Raw genomic sequence first — 14,498 nt, forward strand, 5'->3', positions numbered from 1 at the left:
AAAAAAAAAATGAAAGAAGCTTTTAGCCAACTCAATAGGTGAGTGGTTCACAAATTGTGGTCCCAGGACAAGGGCTATCACCCACTTCAGAACTTGTTAAAAATGCAAGTATTAGGCTTCAGTCCAAACTTTCGGGGTCAGAACACTGAAGGCAGGGCGATGCAATCTGTGTTCCACATGCCCCACCCCCACCCCACCGTGTGATTCTGACTGAGGTTCCAATGTGAGCAGCACTGGAAGAGAATATTCAGATCAAGAGGGGAGAAAGATGCCATTCATTTAAAACTGGTAATCAGCATCGTCAGGGCCCAGGCTGGAGCGGGTACTGTTACTATATCTTCCTTTCCGTTCCATTCAGTCACTCAGTCATGTCTGACTCTTTGCGACCCTGTGGACTGACTGCAGCATGCCAGGCTTCCCTGTCAATTTCAACATAAAATAATTTTGGGATGTTTATGCCAATAACGGTTTTAGGGGAGAAAACAATTTTCTTGCTCATACACGTTTTATCCTGTTACCTTATTTAAGGTGTGAATTCAGAAATTAAACACAAAAGAGAGAACTGAAGAATGCTCCATCATCGATGTCATTGAAACATTATGAGAGTCAATATTTTCTCATTCTTTCAGACTTTTAAGTAATAGTAATTTGATATTTTTAAAATTAAGACTTTCCTTAGTGCAGCTTAAGGTTTGGAGAAAAAATCAGGGAGAGCACAGAGATTTCCCAGATGCCGCCTTCCCCCTCACGTGGACACACCTCCCTCCCTCGTGTCTGTAGTCCACACCAAAGCGCTACCTGTGTTACCGCTGAGGAGGCTGCCCTGACACAGCACCACCACGAGTTCATTCTTGGTGTTGGACATTTTGTGGCTTTGGACCTTAATTTTTTGAAAATATTACTATTAGTAAAATATCTTTTATTCAGTTGAAGTGTTGATTTAAAATCTATTAATGACTGCCATACAGCAAAGTGATTGTTATACGAGTATTTACATTTTTTCACTTTCCTTTCCAATATGGTTCATCAAAGTGTATTGAATCTAGTCCCCTTGCTTACCCTGCTGCTGCTGCTGCCAAGTCGCTTCAGTCGTGTCCGACTCTGTGCCACCCCATGGACAGCAGCCCATCAGTCTCCCCCGACCCTGGGATTCTCCAGGCAAGAACACTGGAATGGGTTGCCATTTCCTTCTCCAATGCATGAAAGTGAAAAATGAAAGTGAAGTCACTCAGTCGTGTCCGACTCTTCGATACCCCATGACTGCAGCCTACCAGGCTCCTCCGTCCATGGGATTTTCCAGGCAAGAGTACTGGAGTGGGTTGCTATTGCCTTCTCCGGGGTTGTGTCTAGACCTTAATATTATATAATATTTTCTGAAGGTAAATGATACATCCTTATAATAATTGAAAGACATATATAGTTTTAAAAATGTTTTATTCCAAATTACCTTTTAAACATTTTAATTGACATATAACTTTTACTGTATATAGTATTTTACAACCATAGTTCATGTGTATATGATACCTGAAATAACAATAAACAAATCACAGGTAGCTTTTCCAATTTTTCCAAAGAGGTACAGCAAAGGAGATTTCCAGGGTTCCCGAAGCATCTAATATGCAGCATAGACACAACCCTGTAGGACGTCATTCAAGTTTAACCCCAACTATATGCAGATGCAAGGCTTCTGGAAAGAGGACTCATGTAACCCCACCTGGCCACATTTCCTGATCTCTTTCATCAAATGGAGAAAAAAATAATGCTCCCTGACTGGCGCGGGCTCAAACCTGACTCTGCCACTTAGAGGCAGTGGCCTTAGGCAACTCCCCTTCCCTGCTCAGAGCCGCATACCTGCCAAGGCTCCAGGGCACCCAGAGAGGAGAGAGCTCAAAAGTGTGTGTGAACCACCCCCAGGGCCTGCAGCTCACTGCCTGATGTCAGCACCTCTGCCTGCACTGCACTGGCCTGGAGTCCGGGCTGCCAGTCTCTGTTCCCCAGCATAGTGAGTAGGTGATGACGACACGGCTGTGGGGTCTCTGTTTGGACCCTCACCTGCCTCGTCCCAAGTCATCGCCCTGGGTTCTCTCCTTGCCCCCTCTGTCGGGTGGGAACCACCATCACATGGGTCTCAGAGGGTTAATGTGAGGGGAAAATGACAACATCAGAAAGGCATGAACCTGTGCCTCTGGGGATAACCAGTGCTGCTAGAGGTCAGGAGAGGTCGCCTGGGGAGGCTCAGAGATCTGGGCCAGGAGACAAGTGACCGCAGGGAACAACAAGGAGGCAGCCAGGGTGGGGAAACCAGTGTGTGACCCAGCGGGTAGCTTCCGAGTGTGTTCAGTCTGTGAACGTCTGTCACCCTGTGCTCTGAGAATATTGACACTGGGCCCCTGGCTTATATTTCCCAAAGGTGTTTTTTGTTAATATTGCCATGGGAATAGGAAAAACTCTGAAAGTTATTCGGCCTTCACAGAGGAAAGGGGAGCCATCTGAGATTGGACTTCTCGTGGACTCGGGAGAAGCCTCACTAGGCGTGTGTGGGGTGCACGTGCGTACACTGAAAGATGGCAGGCAGAAAAGAGGAACCGCAGAGGAGGTAGATGAACCAAGTGACCGGGGGGTGGGGCTGACAGGCTCCCACCAGGGTCCCTGCTGGCCCCTCCCCTCAGTCAGTCACCGTTCGGGCCTGTGCCACAGCTCTGGGACGTGGTCCTGGGACCCGCACAGGGACACACAGCCTCTAAGCTTCATGCCTGAGGAGAAGCGGGCGTCAGACCAGGCGGGACTGTGGGCGGTCCTCTGCCTTCAACCCTGCGGCACAGGCTTCTTCTCTCCATTTCTCTGTGGGGTGGGGACCTCCTTCCTGTCTTATTACTCAATTCAAGAACAGCTGCCTTTTCCAACACATGGGAAATAACCACAGCATGAGTGAGTGATGGGATCCTCGGCAGGACCCAAAATTCAGTGGCGCTTGTTTTCCCTCTCCTGTTGCTTCTGTTTCAAACCAACACTGGAGTCAGTGGGAATTCCCAGGAAGCATTAGATCCTGACTCCAGGGGAACAGGTCGGGTGCCCTGGCACAACAGTGGGGATAGGGGGCTACTTTCCAAATGCCCCAGGTCCCGAAACCTCCTGAAAGAGCCCCTGCTCCTGCCTTCAGCACTGGACCTAGGCCACAGCTTCCCTAACTGGAGAGACCCCGAGAGACCCCAGGGCAGCACAGGATCAACCCCTTCTGAGCAAAGCTGATCCTTCTCCTCTGTGACTCAGGTGTCCCCCTTCCCATCTAGACCACAGTGTTCTGGTGCAGGCAGGCCCTGACACCAATGGGAGAAACATTGGGGAGGGGCTGGGAAGCCAGGCTTGGGGGAGGGACGAAGGGGGTCATGAAGGCAGCGATGGGGGACCTGGGTGCCTGCTAGGTTAGCTGTTCGTGTCATTAGGGAGGATGCCCCTGGCAGCTCCTGTCTCCTGCAGACACCTGCGCCAGCCTTCTCCCGAAGGTCACTGGCACTCTTGCAGCAGATCTCTGCTCTGAGAGCGTTAAGAGCAGCTGTGGAAGCAGATGTTCCTCTCTGGGGGAGGCAGGGGAGTGGGCTCCATGTATGTCTCCTTGCACCCACGGAATCCTCACTCACTCTAGCATCCAGCACCTGTACACCCACCCCTCACTTTCTGAGTCATCACCTCCACCACAGGAGCTCCTCTGCTCAGATCCATCCTGACCACTGAGTCCACGCTGATCAAGGACAACCTGTCACCCCACACCTGCCTGTTCCCTTCCACCCCCAGACCGAAGCCAGACTCTGAAATGGAGACCTCATTTACATCCACTTGATCTCTGGGGCCTCTCTCCTCACCTGACCCCACACTCTCTGTGGGTCCAAATTCTCACCAATTTGTCCCCATCTCAGTTATTCCAACACTTAAATGGGTCACATGGCCAGGACAGGGACCCCTCATATTGGTCCAGGCCCTCAGAGGTCCCTCTGAATGGGGAGGGCAGCAAACAGGACAAGAATCTATCACCAATTCAAGAGAAAGAGACACCCCCAGGAGACCCTCAGCAGGAGTGGATCAAACAAGAGAAGCAGGACTCGGGACTCTCACCTCAGGAAGAAGAGACCCTGGTGCAGGACAGGGGATGAGAAGAGAATCCTGGGAACAACATCCCCCCGCCTGACTCTGGATTCACTGAGGGGCACCTTCCAAATACCTGAGCTTTTGTCCAGGGGCTTCTCAGCTGGAATTTGGGGGGTGGGGTGGGGTGGGGTCCAGAAGATGCACGTCATGGAGCCAAGAATGTGTCTGACTCTGTGCAGAGCCAGGCCCACCAGAATCAGATGTGTTTCTCAGACAAGGTGGGTGTTCAAACTCTGAGGAACAAGTCAGTCATGGACCGCATGCTAAATTACAAAACTGGGGTAGCTTGTGGAGCTAATGCAATGAGAAAAGTCTTCCCAAGGATGTACTCACAGCCCAGGGGACAACCAAATAGACAGAGATCATGTGATTACAAGGCTCCCTTCTTCCCTAAACAGGGCAGGACCTCAAATCCACATCTGCAGACTAGAGCAGCCTCAAGGTCACGATCCCCGAACCTGCACAAGGAAGGTTAAGACAAGGACATGAATGGTGAGAACTATGAGGCTCCGGGGTCAACACCTGTGTTGGAGGGAACCACCCTCTGCTCCCCACGGGTCTCCTGCCTCCCAGAGAAGAGGCTCTGGGACCAGGCTCAGAATCAGCAGAGACCCCTGGGACCAGCCCTGGTTCTACTACAGGTTCTGTCCAAGGGTAAAATAAATGCAAAATGAAGCTCTTTTCCAGGGTCTTCATCCACTGAGAAGAGGGAAAAATCAAAAAGAGCCATGGTCCATACCAAGACAGGTCAGGCTGTGTGCAAAAATCACACTCTTAGGAATCAGAGCTGCCTCCATGAGCAAAGGGCCATGGCCACCAAGCCACTGGCCACTCCAGATTTGTCTCCTGAATCTGGGGGATGTTTCAGTCACCAGCATGGAATCTTCCTCCCCCCACCCCTCATTCCTCCAGAGGCCGAATCTCCTGAATACCGTCTGCTCCATTTAGAGCGCTGTGCCGGGATTCCTTTGAAGAGGAGTGTCCCCATGACCATGAGCAGGGCGGTGTGGAAGCATTTGTTTCCCCGACTATGCCTGTGCTGTGCCCTGCCTGGGCTCAGGTGGGGGCTAGAGGTCTAGGGTATCCAGGGCTGGGGCTCAGAGCCTAGAAGGGGCCTCTTCAGCCTTCCTGATCATCTTCTACGGATAGTCACACTGGATTGTGGGGGTGGTGACAGGGGACCTTCACACCACCTCTTTCTAGGCCTCCTCACTGCACCTGCTCGGAGGTCCAATGACTGTAAATTTCATTGTTTCTTATTAAATGTACGGAAGGACTCAGGAAAATGTTACACAACATTCGAAGCTTCTACTGATGAGAAGTATCAGACTCCACCCAAAGACATAGATAAACCAGACTTTGTCCAGTTCCCTCACCACCTGGAACTCACACAGCTGTGGGTCAAGGTCCTGTGAGGAGGTCACAGCGGGCCCCCCTACCCTCGGGCCACCAGCACAGAAGGGACAAGACCCCCAGCTCCGGTCAGGGCAGTCCGAGCACATAGGGAGGCAGCTGAGGCTGCTCCTCCCCATCTGCCCAGGGGACAGGCAGCCCTGTAGGTTCCCAAACATCCCTTCCTCTCAGAGCTCCAATGGGGGGCTGGGAAACCTGGGGTGCTTGGCACAGGGGGGTGACTACTGTGGAGTGAGAATGGGCTTCCCGTGTGAGCTCCGCACCCTGGGGTGCAGCTGGAGGGGCCAGCAGAAAACCCTGCTCTTCTTCCTCTCCCTACAAGGGGGCAGGGGCCTCTTATCAGCAAAATGGAGAGGGGAAATGCGCGGTACACTGACAGCTTCACACAGATCTCAACCTGCCCCCAAGCAGGTCAGGTGACCTTCCAGCCACTGGTGGGGACTTCCTTCAGAGCTGGGGACACAACACTAGACCTGTGCTCAGGGCACGTCTCCCAGCCAGCCCTGCCCCACAAGGCTGTCGGCAACAGGAACAAGGTCCAGTGAAGCTTAGATGCATTGCTGGGTCTTGGTCTAACGGCTCGGGTCCTAGACTCAGACCAGGGTCAGAAGAAGTATCTGCCTCATCTGTGGTTTGTCTTGACCTTGACGATGAGATCTCCCCACTGAGAGTGTGCCTTCAGGGAGGGACTCCTGCCCCATGCAATCTTCACACTGGCTGGCTGGCCTGATCGCAGGTCCAAAGGACCTCGAGCTGTCAGTGGTGAAGACGTTCCCCTTGCAGTCCCGCCCACACTTGAGAAAACGAGGTGGAGACAGAGAGCAAGGTTTTGGGTGGCCAAGTCCCCTGCTGGTGAGTGACGAGGACACGGAGGAATGGGCTCCATCCTGGCCAGGGGCCCCCGGTTCCTTCCTCGGAGCTTAAAGTCAGCGCCTGCAGGGAGGTCTTCAGGCTGGAGGACCCCGCGCCCTCCCTAACACTGCTCTGCATGACCTCCTGCAGGAGCCCGCCCTGCTGCCAACGACTGGCCTTCAGGGTGGGGGCACCCCTGGGATTTCCATCTGGGCGCAGCCTGAGAGACCTTCAGCGACAGGCACAGCTCACGGTCCAGGTGGGCCTGCCCTCTGTCACAAGGGCAGCTCCTCCGGCCTCAGTCTGGACCACTGCTCAGCCCAGATGAGCGACTCACCGCCATCCCAGCGAGTCTTCTGACACCAGCACGTCCCTGTTGTCTGCTAAGCGCCGTGGAAGGGCGGTGGAAGCATTGCTGAAAGACAAGAGTCATGGGAGTGAGTCACTAAGAGCAGGCACAGGCATCCTGGGAGTCCCCAGCAAATCAGCAGAGAAATGGACCTCAGGGACCCCCAGAGAGCCCTTTATGCCACAAGCTGGGTGCAGTGTATGTTGACCTAAGTGAGCTTAGGTAAGTGAGCCTAAGTGAGCTAGGATAATACAACATTATCCTAGAAATTACATATGATAACTGCAAGCACTAATTACATCATTTTGCACATATTGAATAAATTTTGAGGGACTGAAGAAGTTTGCAAGTTACTGGTGAAATCTGAATTTACTAATTAACCCAATTGTTCCTCATCTCTTCAACCCAGTGTAAGGACATGAATCTGTGTTGTGTGTTAGTTGGGGCGCGGAGCGTGCCCTCAGGGTCAGGCACATGGACATCTCCCAAAAGACACCTCTTGGAGACGGGACCATCTGGAGGAGTGAAGGAGAAGGAGCAGGGCCCTGGTTCGTGTAGGAAAGTCAGTGCCTGGCCCAGAATGAGGCATTTACCGCACCTGGGGATGTTTCAGGGACCAACTGGAAGGCCCCGTATTTGTGTATTTTGCCCCCATCGTAGGTAGGTGTTCCCTTTCTCTGGGTTTTTGTCGGCATTTCTCTCAAGAAACAGTACTGAACATGGAAATACCGCACAGTATGTGATGATTTCCAGCCTCCAGAGGTCTCAATAAATTCATACTTTTATAAAATACCTTTCGGTATATTGCGCTATCGTTACATGATGAAGTTTGGGAGTGAGACGGGGAGGTTCTATGCTCAGTACTTGAAGAAACTGAAGAGATGTCCGCCATGGCGGAGTTCCCCCTGGGTGGCCCGGGACCCAGGGAAAGATCACTTTTTCCTCAGCCCCGGGGTGTCACACAGTCGGAACAGCGACAAACTAAGTTGGCTTCTCACACGGGAAATCTCAGAATATCGGGGATCTTGGGGAGCACGAGTTTCCCTCGACGGGTGAGGCGCCAGTTCATCCCAAAGAGAGTCGGGCGCCGTCTGCTGGCCGTTGGTGAAACGGCGAACGAAGCTGTGTCTTCCTTAAGGAATTGGCCGCGCGCTCCTCTGTGCATTCCTGAAATGAAGGATATTTGCAAGGCATGCTTCTCTGCCGATGGCCTGGGGGATGCTTTGACCCAGCCAGGCTTATTCTGCATCATCACCGAGAAGACTATAAAGAAAAATTGAGAGGGTATCTTGAAAAAAATATGCTTGTCATCAAATATCTGTTTTTTTAAGACTCATGATCTTCATTTATAATTTTCTTGTAGAGACATGGAAAACTATAATGTATCTTTACACAAACTATCTTTCTTTCAAATCACCTATATCTGCTATATATGTTGGTATTATTCTTTTATTATTATTGACATGGTTATTTAAGTATGTTGAGAGTCAACCAAATGGTATTTATGCACTGGATGCCAAGAAAACACGGACAGGTGAGGTATTCTCTCTCCCCACAGATATCTATGGAGTCACGGGGAGCTTTCCTAGGGATTCGTCAGATCAGGTCATCAAAGGTAATGATATCCCTGGCAGTGAAGAGAGAGAATATAGCCATACTTAATGTATCAGTAAGAGTGAATGGATTAGTAGGCAAACAGAGGAGACCCAGCAACACTCATGATCCAGCTTTTTTAGCTTTAGGTATCTGCATTATTATATATAATTTTGGCAGTTCATATGGAAACACAGCCCAAATGCCACACCTTGAATGAATTTATAAGAACAAGAAGCAGTACCACCATTTATTAGCTTTAAAAATATTAACAGATTTGTTGAAATACACTTCACAAAGCATACAAGTAATAGTTTTAAGGTGTACAACTCAACGATTGGCATATTCACAAGTTGTACAATCTTCACTGCTATCTGATTTCAGGCCATACTCATCACCCACCTCCCAAAAACTCGACATCCATTAAACCATCACTTCTCATTCTTCCCTCTATCAAGCAACAAACAACCACTACTATAAATTCTATTTCAGGATTTGCTTACTACGTACATTTACTATAGATGTGATCACAGGCTGGTCGCAGGAATGAGCAGGAACAGTCGGAGGGGAGCTTCCCTGGGGCCATCAGCAAAGAAGCCGGTCTCAAGAATCTACTTGATTCCACTAGGCCGTCTCGAGAGGATGCGCGCATGCGTCATCCGCCACTCAGTAACGGCCAGCAGAGGGCGTCTCAACCGACGCAGAAAACAGCCACAGCCAGGGTCCTCAGGCACCGCTTCCGGGGCGAGGAAACCATCTTAGTATGTCGCTGTATCAGTTGTGCGACACTCTGTGGGCTGCAGAAATAGTGAGTAAAAAGTGGCCCTTCCTTGGTCCTGATCATCAGGGGAACTTAGCTGTGTGCGTTCAGTGGCTAACTTGTTTCAGACTCTTTGCAGCCCCATGGGGCTGTAGCCTGCCAGGCTCCTTTGTCCATGGGGTTTCCTAAGCAAGAATACTGGAGTGGGTTGCCACTTCCTACTCCAGGGGGTCTTCCCCACCCAGGGATTGAACCCGAGTCTCTTGCATCTCCTGCATTGGCAGGCAGGTTCTTTACCTCTAGCACCATCTGGGAAGCTGTGGCTCTGATCTCCTCAATTTCCTGGAATACTGAGCACAGAACCTCCTATTCCAACTTACTCTCAATTTTCTCATACATTTAGGGAGATTTATTTTTATAAAATAAAATCCATTTATTGAGACCTTTGGAGGCTGGAAATCATCACATACTGTGTGGTATTTCCATGTTCAGCATTATTTCTTGAGAGAAATGACAACAAAAACCCAGAGAAAGGGAAATCTTATCTATGATGGGGGCAAAATACACAAATATGGGGCCTTTCAGCTGGTCCCTGAAACATCCCCAGTGCTGTAAATTCCTCATTCTGGGCCAGGCACTGATCTCCCTACATGAACCAGGGCTGCTCCTTCAGTCAGCAGACGCCCCTCTCTCCCAGAGGTCTCATTTGGGAGGTGACCATGTGTCAGACCCTGAGGGCCTCCTCCTCCCCATCCCCACAGCCCTTCTATCCTTGAACCTGGGTTGTAGAGATGAGGACCATTTGGGTAAATTGGTACCAAGGCCAGCTGTCGTTAAACAGATTCAGATTCTCCCAAGTAATTGCAAACTTCTTAGGTCTCTCAAAATTTATTCAATATGTGCAAAATGATGTAATTATTGCAAGATAATTGCAGTTATCATATGTAATTTCTAGGATAATGTTGTATTATCCTAGTAACAGCTCACTTAGGTCAACATACACTGCACCCAGCTTGTGGCATAAAGGGCTCTCTGGGGGTCCCTGAGGTCCATTTCTCTGCTGATTTGCTGGGGACTCCCAGGATGCCTGTGCCTGCTCTTAGTGACTCACTCCCGTGACTCTTGTCTTTCAGCAATGCTTCCACCGCCCTTCCACGGCGCTTAACAGACAACAGGGACGTGTTGGTGTCAGAAGACTCGCTGGGATGGCGGTGAGTCGCTCATCTGGGCTGAGCAGTGGTCCAGACTGAGGCCGGAGGAGCTGCCCTTGTGACAGAGGGCAGGCCCACCTGGACCGTGAGCTGTGCCTGTCGCTGAAGGTCTCTCAGGCTGCGCCCAGATGGAAATCCCAGGGGCGCCCCCACCCTGAAGGCCAGTCGTTGGCAGCAGGGCGGGCTCCTGCAGGAGGTCATGCAGAGCAGTGTTAGGGAGGGCGCGGGGTCCTCCAGCCTGAAGACCTCCCTGCAGGCGCTGACTTTAAGCTCCGAGGAAGGAACCGGGGGCCCCTGGCCAGGATGGAGCCCATTCCTCCGTGTCCTCGTCACTCACCAGCAGGGGACTTGGCCACCCAAAACCTTGCTCTCTGTCTCCACCTCGTTTTCTCAAGTGTGGGTGGGACTGCAAGGGGAACGTCTTCACCACTGACAGCTTGAGGTCCTTTGGACCTGCGATCAGGCCAGCCAGCCAGTGTGAAGATTGCATGGGGCAGGAGTCCCTCCCTGAAGGCACACTCTCAGTGGGGAGATCTCATCGTCAAGGTCAAGACAAACCACAGATGAGGCAGATACTTCTTCTGACCCTGGTCTGAGTCTAGGACCCGAGCCGTTAGACCAAGACCCAGCAATGCATCTAAGCTTCACTGGACCTTGTTCCTGTTGCTGACAGTCTTGTGGGGCAGGGCCGGCTGGGAGACGTGCCCTGAGCACAGGTCTAGTGTTGTGTCCCCAGCTCTGAAGGAAGTCCCCACCAGTGGCTGGAAGGTCACCTGACCTGCTTGGGGGCAGGTTGAGATCTGTGTGAAGCTGTCAGTGTACCGCGCATCTCCCTTCTCCGTTTTGCTGATAAGAGGCCCCTGCCCCCTTGTAGGGAGAGGAAGAAGAGCAGGGTTTTCTGCTGGCCCCTCCAGCTGCACCCCAGGGTGCGGAGCTCACACGGGAAGCCCATTCTCACTCCACAGTAGTCACCCCCCTGTGCCAAGCACCCCAGGTTTCCCAGCCCCCCATTGGAGCTCTGAGAGGAAGGGATGTTTGGGAACCTACAGGGCTGCCTGTCCCCTGGGCAGATGGGGAGGAGCAGCCTCAGCCGCCTCCCTATGTGCTCGGACTGCCCTGACCAGAGCTGGGGGTCTTGTCCCTTCTGTGCTGGTGGCCCGAGGGTGGGGGGGCCCGCTGTGACCTCCTCACAGGACCTTGACCCACAGCTGTGTGAGTTCCAGGTGGTGAGGGAACTGGACAAAGTCTGGTTTATCTATGTCTTTGGGTGGAGTCTGATACTTCTCATCAGTAGAAGCTTCGAATGTTGTGTAACATTTTCCTGAGTCCTTCCGTACATTTAATAAGAAACAATGAAATTTACAGTCATTGGACCTCCGAGCAGGTGCAGTGAGGAGGCCTAGAAAGAGGTGGTGTGAAGGTCCCCTGTCACCACCCCCACAATCCAGTGTGACTATCCGTAGAAGATGATCAGGAAGGCTGAAGAGGCCCCTTCTAGGCTCTGAGCCCCAGCCCTGGATACCCTAGACCTCTAGCCCCCACCTGAGCCCAGGCAGGGCACAGCACAGGCATAGTCGGGGAAACAAATGCTTCCACACCGCCCTGCTCATGGTCATGGGGACACTCCTCTTCAAAGGAATCCCGGCACAGCGCTCTAAATGGAGCAGACGGTATTCAGGAGATTCGGCCTCTGGAGGAATGAGGGGTGGGGGGAGGAAGATTCCATGCTGGTGACTGAAACATCCCCCAGATTCAGGAGACAAATCTGGAGTGGCCAGTGGCTTGGTGGCCATGGCCCTTTGCTCATGGAGGCAGCTCTGATTCCTAAGAGTGTGATTTTTGCACACAGCCTGACCTGTCTTGGTATGGACCATGGCTCTTTTTGATTTTTCCCTCTTCTCAGTGGATGAAGACCCTGGAAAAGAGTTTCATTTTGCATTTATTTTACCCTTGGACAGAACCTGTAGTAGAACCAGGGCTGGTCCCAGGGGTCTCTGCTGATTCTGAGCCTGGTCCCAGAGCCTCTTCTCTGGGAGGCAGGAGACCCGTGGGGAGCAGAGGGTGGTTCCCTCCAACACAGGTGTTGACCCCGGAGCCTCATAGTTCTCACCATTCATGTCCTTGTCTTAACCTTCCTTGTGCAGGTTCGGGGATCGTGACCTTGAGGCTGCTCTAGTCTGCAGATGTGGATTTGAGGTCCTGCCCTGTTTAGGGAAGAAGGGAGCCTTGTAATCACATGATCTCTGTCTATTTGGTTGTCCCCTGGGCTGTGAGTACATCCTTGGGAAGACTTTTCTCATTGCATTAGCTCCACAAGCTACCCCAGTTTTGTAATTTAGCATGCGGTCCATGACTGACTTGTTCCTCAGAGTTTGAACACCCACCTTGTCTGAGAAACACATCTGATTCTGGTGGGCCTGGCTCTGCACAGAGTCAGACACATTCTTGGCTCCATGACGTGCATCTTCTGGACCCCACCCCACCCCACCCCCCAAATTCCAGCTGAGAAGCCCCTGGACAAAAGCTCAGGTATTTGGAAGGTGCCCCTCAGTGAATCCAGAGTCAGGCGGGGGGATGTTGTTCCCAGGATTCTCTTCTCATCCCCTGTCCTGCACCAGGGTCTCTTCTTCCTGAGGTGAGAGTCCCGAGTCCTGCTTCTCTTGTTTGATCCACTCCTGCTGAGGGTCTCCTGGGGGTGTCTCTTTCTCTTGAATTGGTGATAGATTCTTGTCCTGTTTGCTGCCCTCCCCATTCAGAGGGACCTCTGAGGGCCTGGACCAATATGAGGGGTCCCTGTCCTGGCCATGTGACCCATTTAAGTGTTGGAATAACTGAGATGGGGACAAATTGGTGAGAATTTGGACCCACAGAGAGTGTGGGGTCAGGTGAGGAGAGAGGCCCCAGAGATCAAGTGGATGTAAATGATGTCTCCATTTCAGAGTCTGGCTTCGGTCTGGGGGTGGAAGGGAACAGGCAGGTGTGGGGTGACAGGTTGTCCTTGATCAGCGTGGACTCAGTGGTCAGGATGGATCTGAGCAGAGGAGCTCCTGTGGTGGAGGTGATGACTCAGAAAGTGAGGGGTGGGTGTACAGGTGCTGGATGCTAGAGTGAGTGAGGATTCCGTGGGTGCAAGGAGACATACATGGAGCCCACTCCCCTGCCTCCCCCAGAGAGGAACATCTGCTTCCACAGCTGCTCTTAACGCTCTCAGAGCAGAGATCTGCTGCAAGAGTGCCAGTGACCTTCGGGAGAAGGCTGGCGCAGGTGTCTGCAGGAGACAGGAGCTGCCAGGGGCATCCTCCCTAATGACACGAACAGCTAACCTAGCAGGCACCCAGGTCCCCCATCGCTGCCTTCATGACCCCCTTCGTCCCTCCCCCAAGCCTGGCTTCCCAGCCCCTCCCCAATGTTTCTCCCATTGGTGTCAGGGCCTGCCTGCACCAGAACACTGTGGTCTAGATGGGAAGGGGGACACCTGAGTCACAGAGGAGAAGGATCAGCTTTGCTCAGAAGGGGTTGATCCTGTGCTGCCCTGGGGTCTCTCGGGGTCTCTCCAGTTAGGGAAGCTGTGGCCTAGGTCCAGTGCTGAAGGCAGGAGCAGGGGCTCTTTCAGGAGGTTTCGGGACCTGGGGCATTTGGAAAGTAGCCCCCTATCCCCACTGTTGTGCCAGGGCACCCGACCTGTTCCCCTGGAGTCAGGATCTAATGCTTCCTGGGAATTCCCACTGACTCCAGTGTTGGTTTGAAACAGAAGCAACAGGAGAGGGAAAACAAGCGCCACTGAATTTTGGGTCCTGCCGAGGATCCCATCACTCACTCATGCTGTGGTTATTTCCCATGTGTTGGAAAAGGCAGCTGTTCTTGAATTGAGTAATAAGACAGGAAGGAGGTCCCCACCCCACAGAGAAATGGAGAGAAGAAGCCTGTGCCGCAGGGTTGAAGGCAGAGGACCGCCCACAGTCCCGCCTGGTCTGACGCCCGCTTCTCCTCAGGCATGAAGCTTAGAGGCTGTGTGTCCCTGTGCGGGTCCCAGGACCACGTCCCAGAGCTGTGGCACAGGCCCGAACGGTGACTGACTGAGGGGAGGGGCCAGCAGGGACCCTGGTGGGAGCCTGTCAGCCCCACCCCCCGGTCACTTGGTTCATCTACCTCCTCTGCGGTTCCTCTTTTCTGCCTG

This window comes from Dama dama, chromosome 16 (genome assembly GCF_033118175.1).
Source record: "Dama dama isolate Ldn47 chromosome 16, ASM3311817v1, whole genome shotgun sequence".
NCBI classification, from domain to species: Eukaryota; Metazoa; Chordata; class Mammalia; order Artiodactyla; family Cervidae; genus Dama; species Dama dama.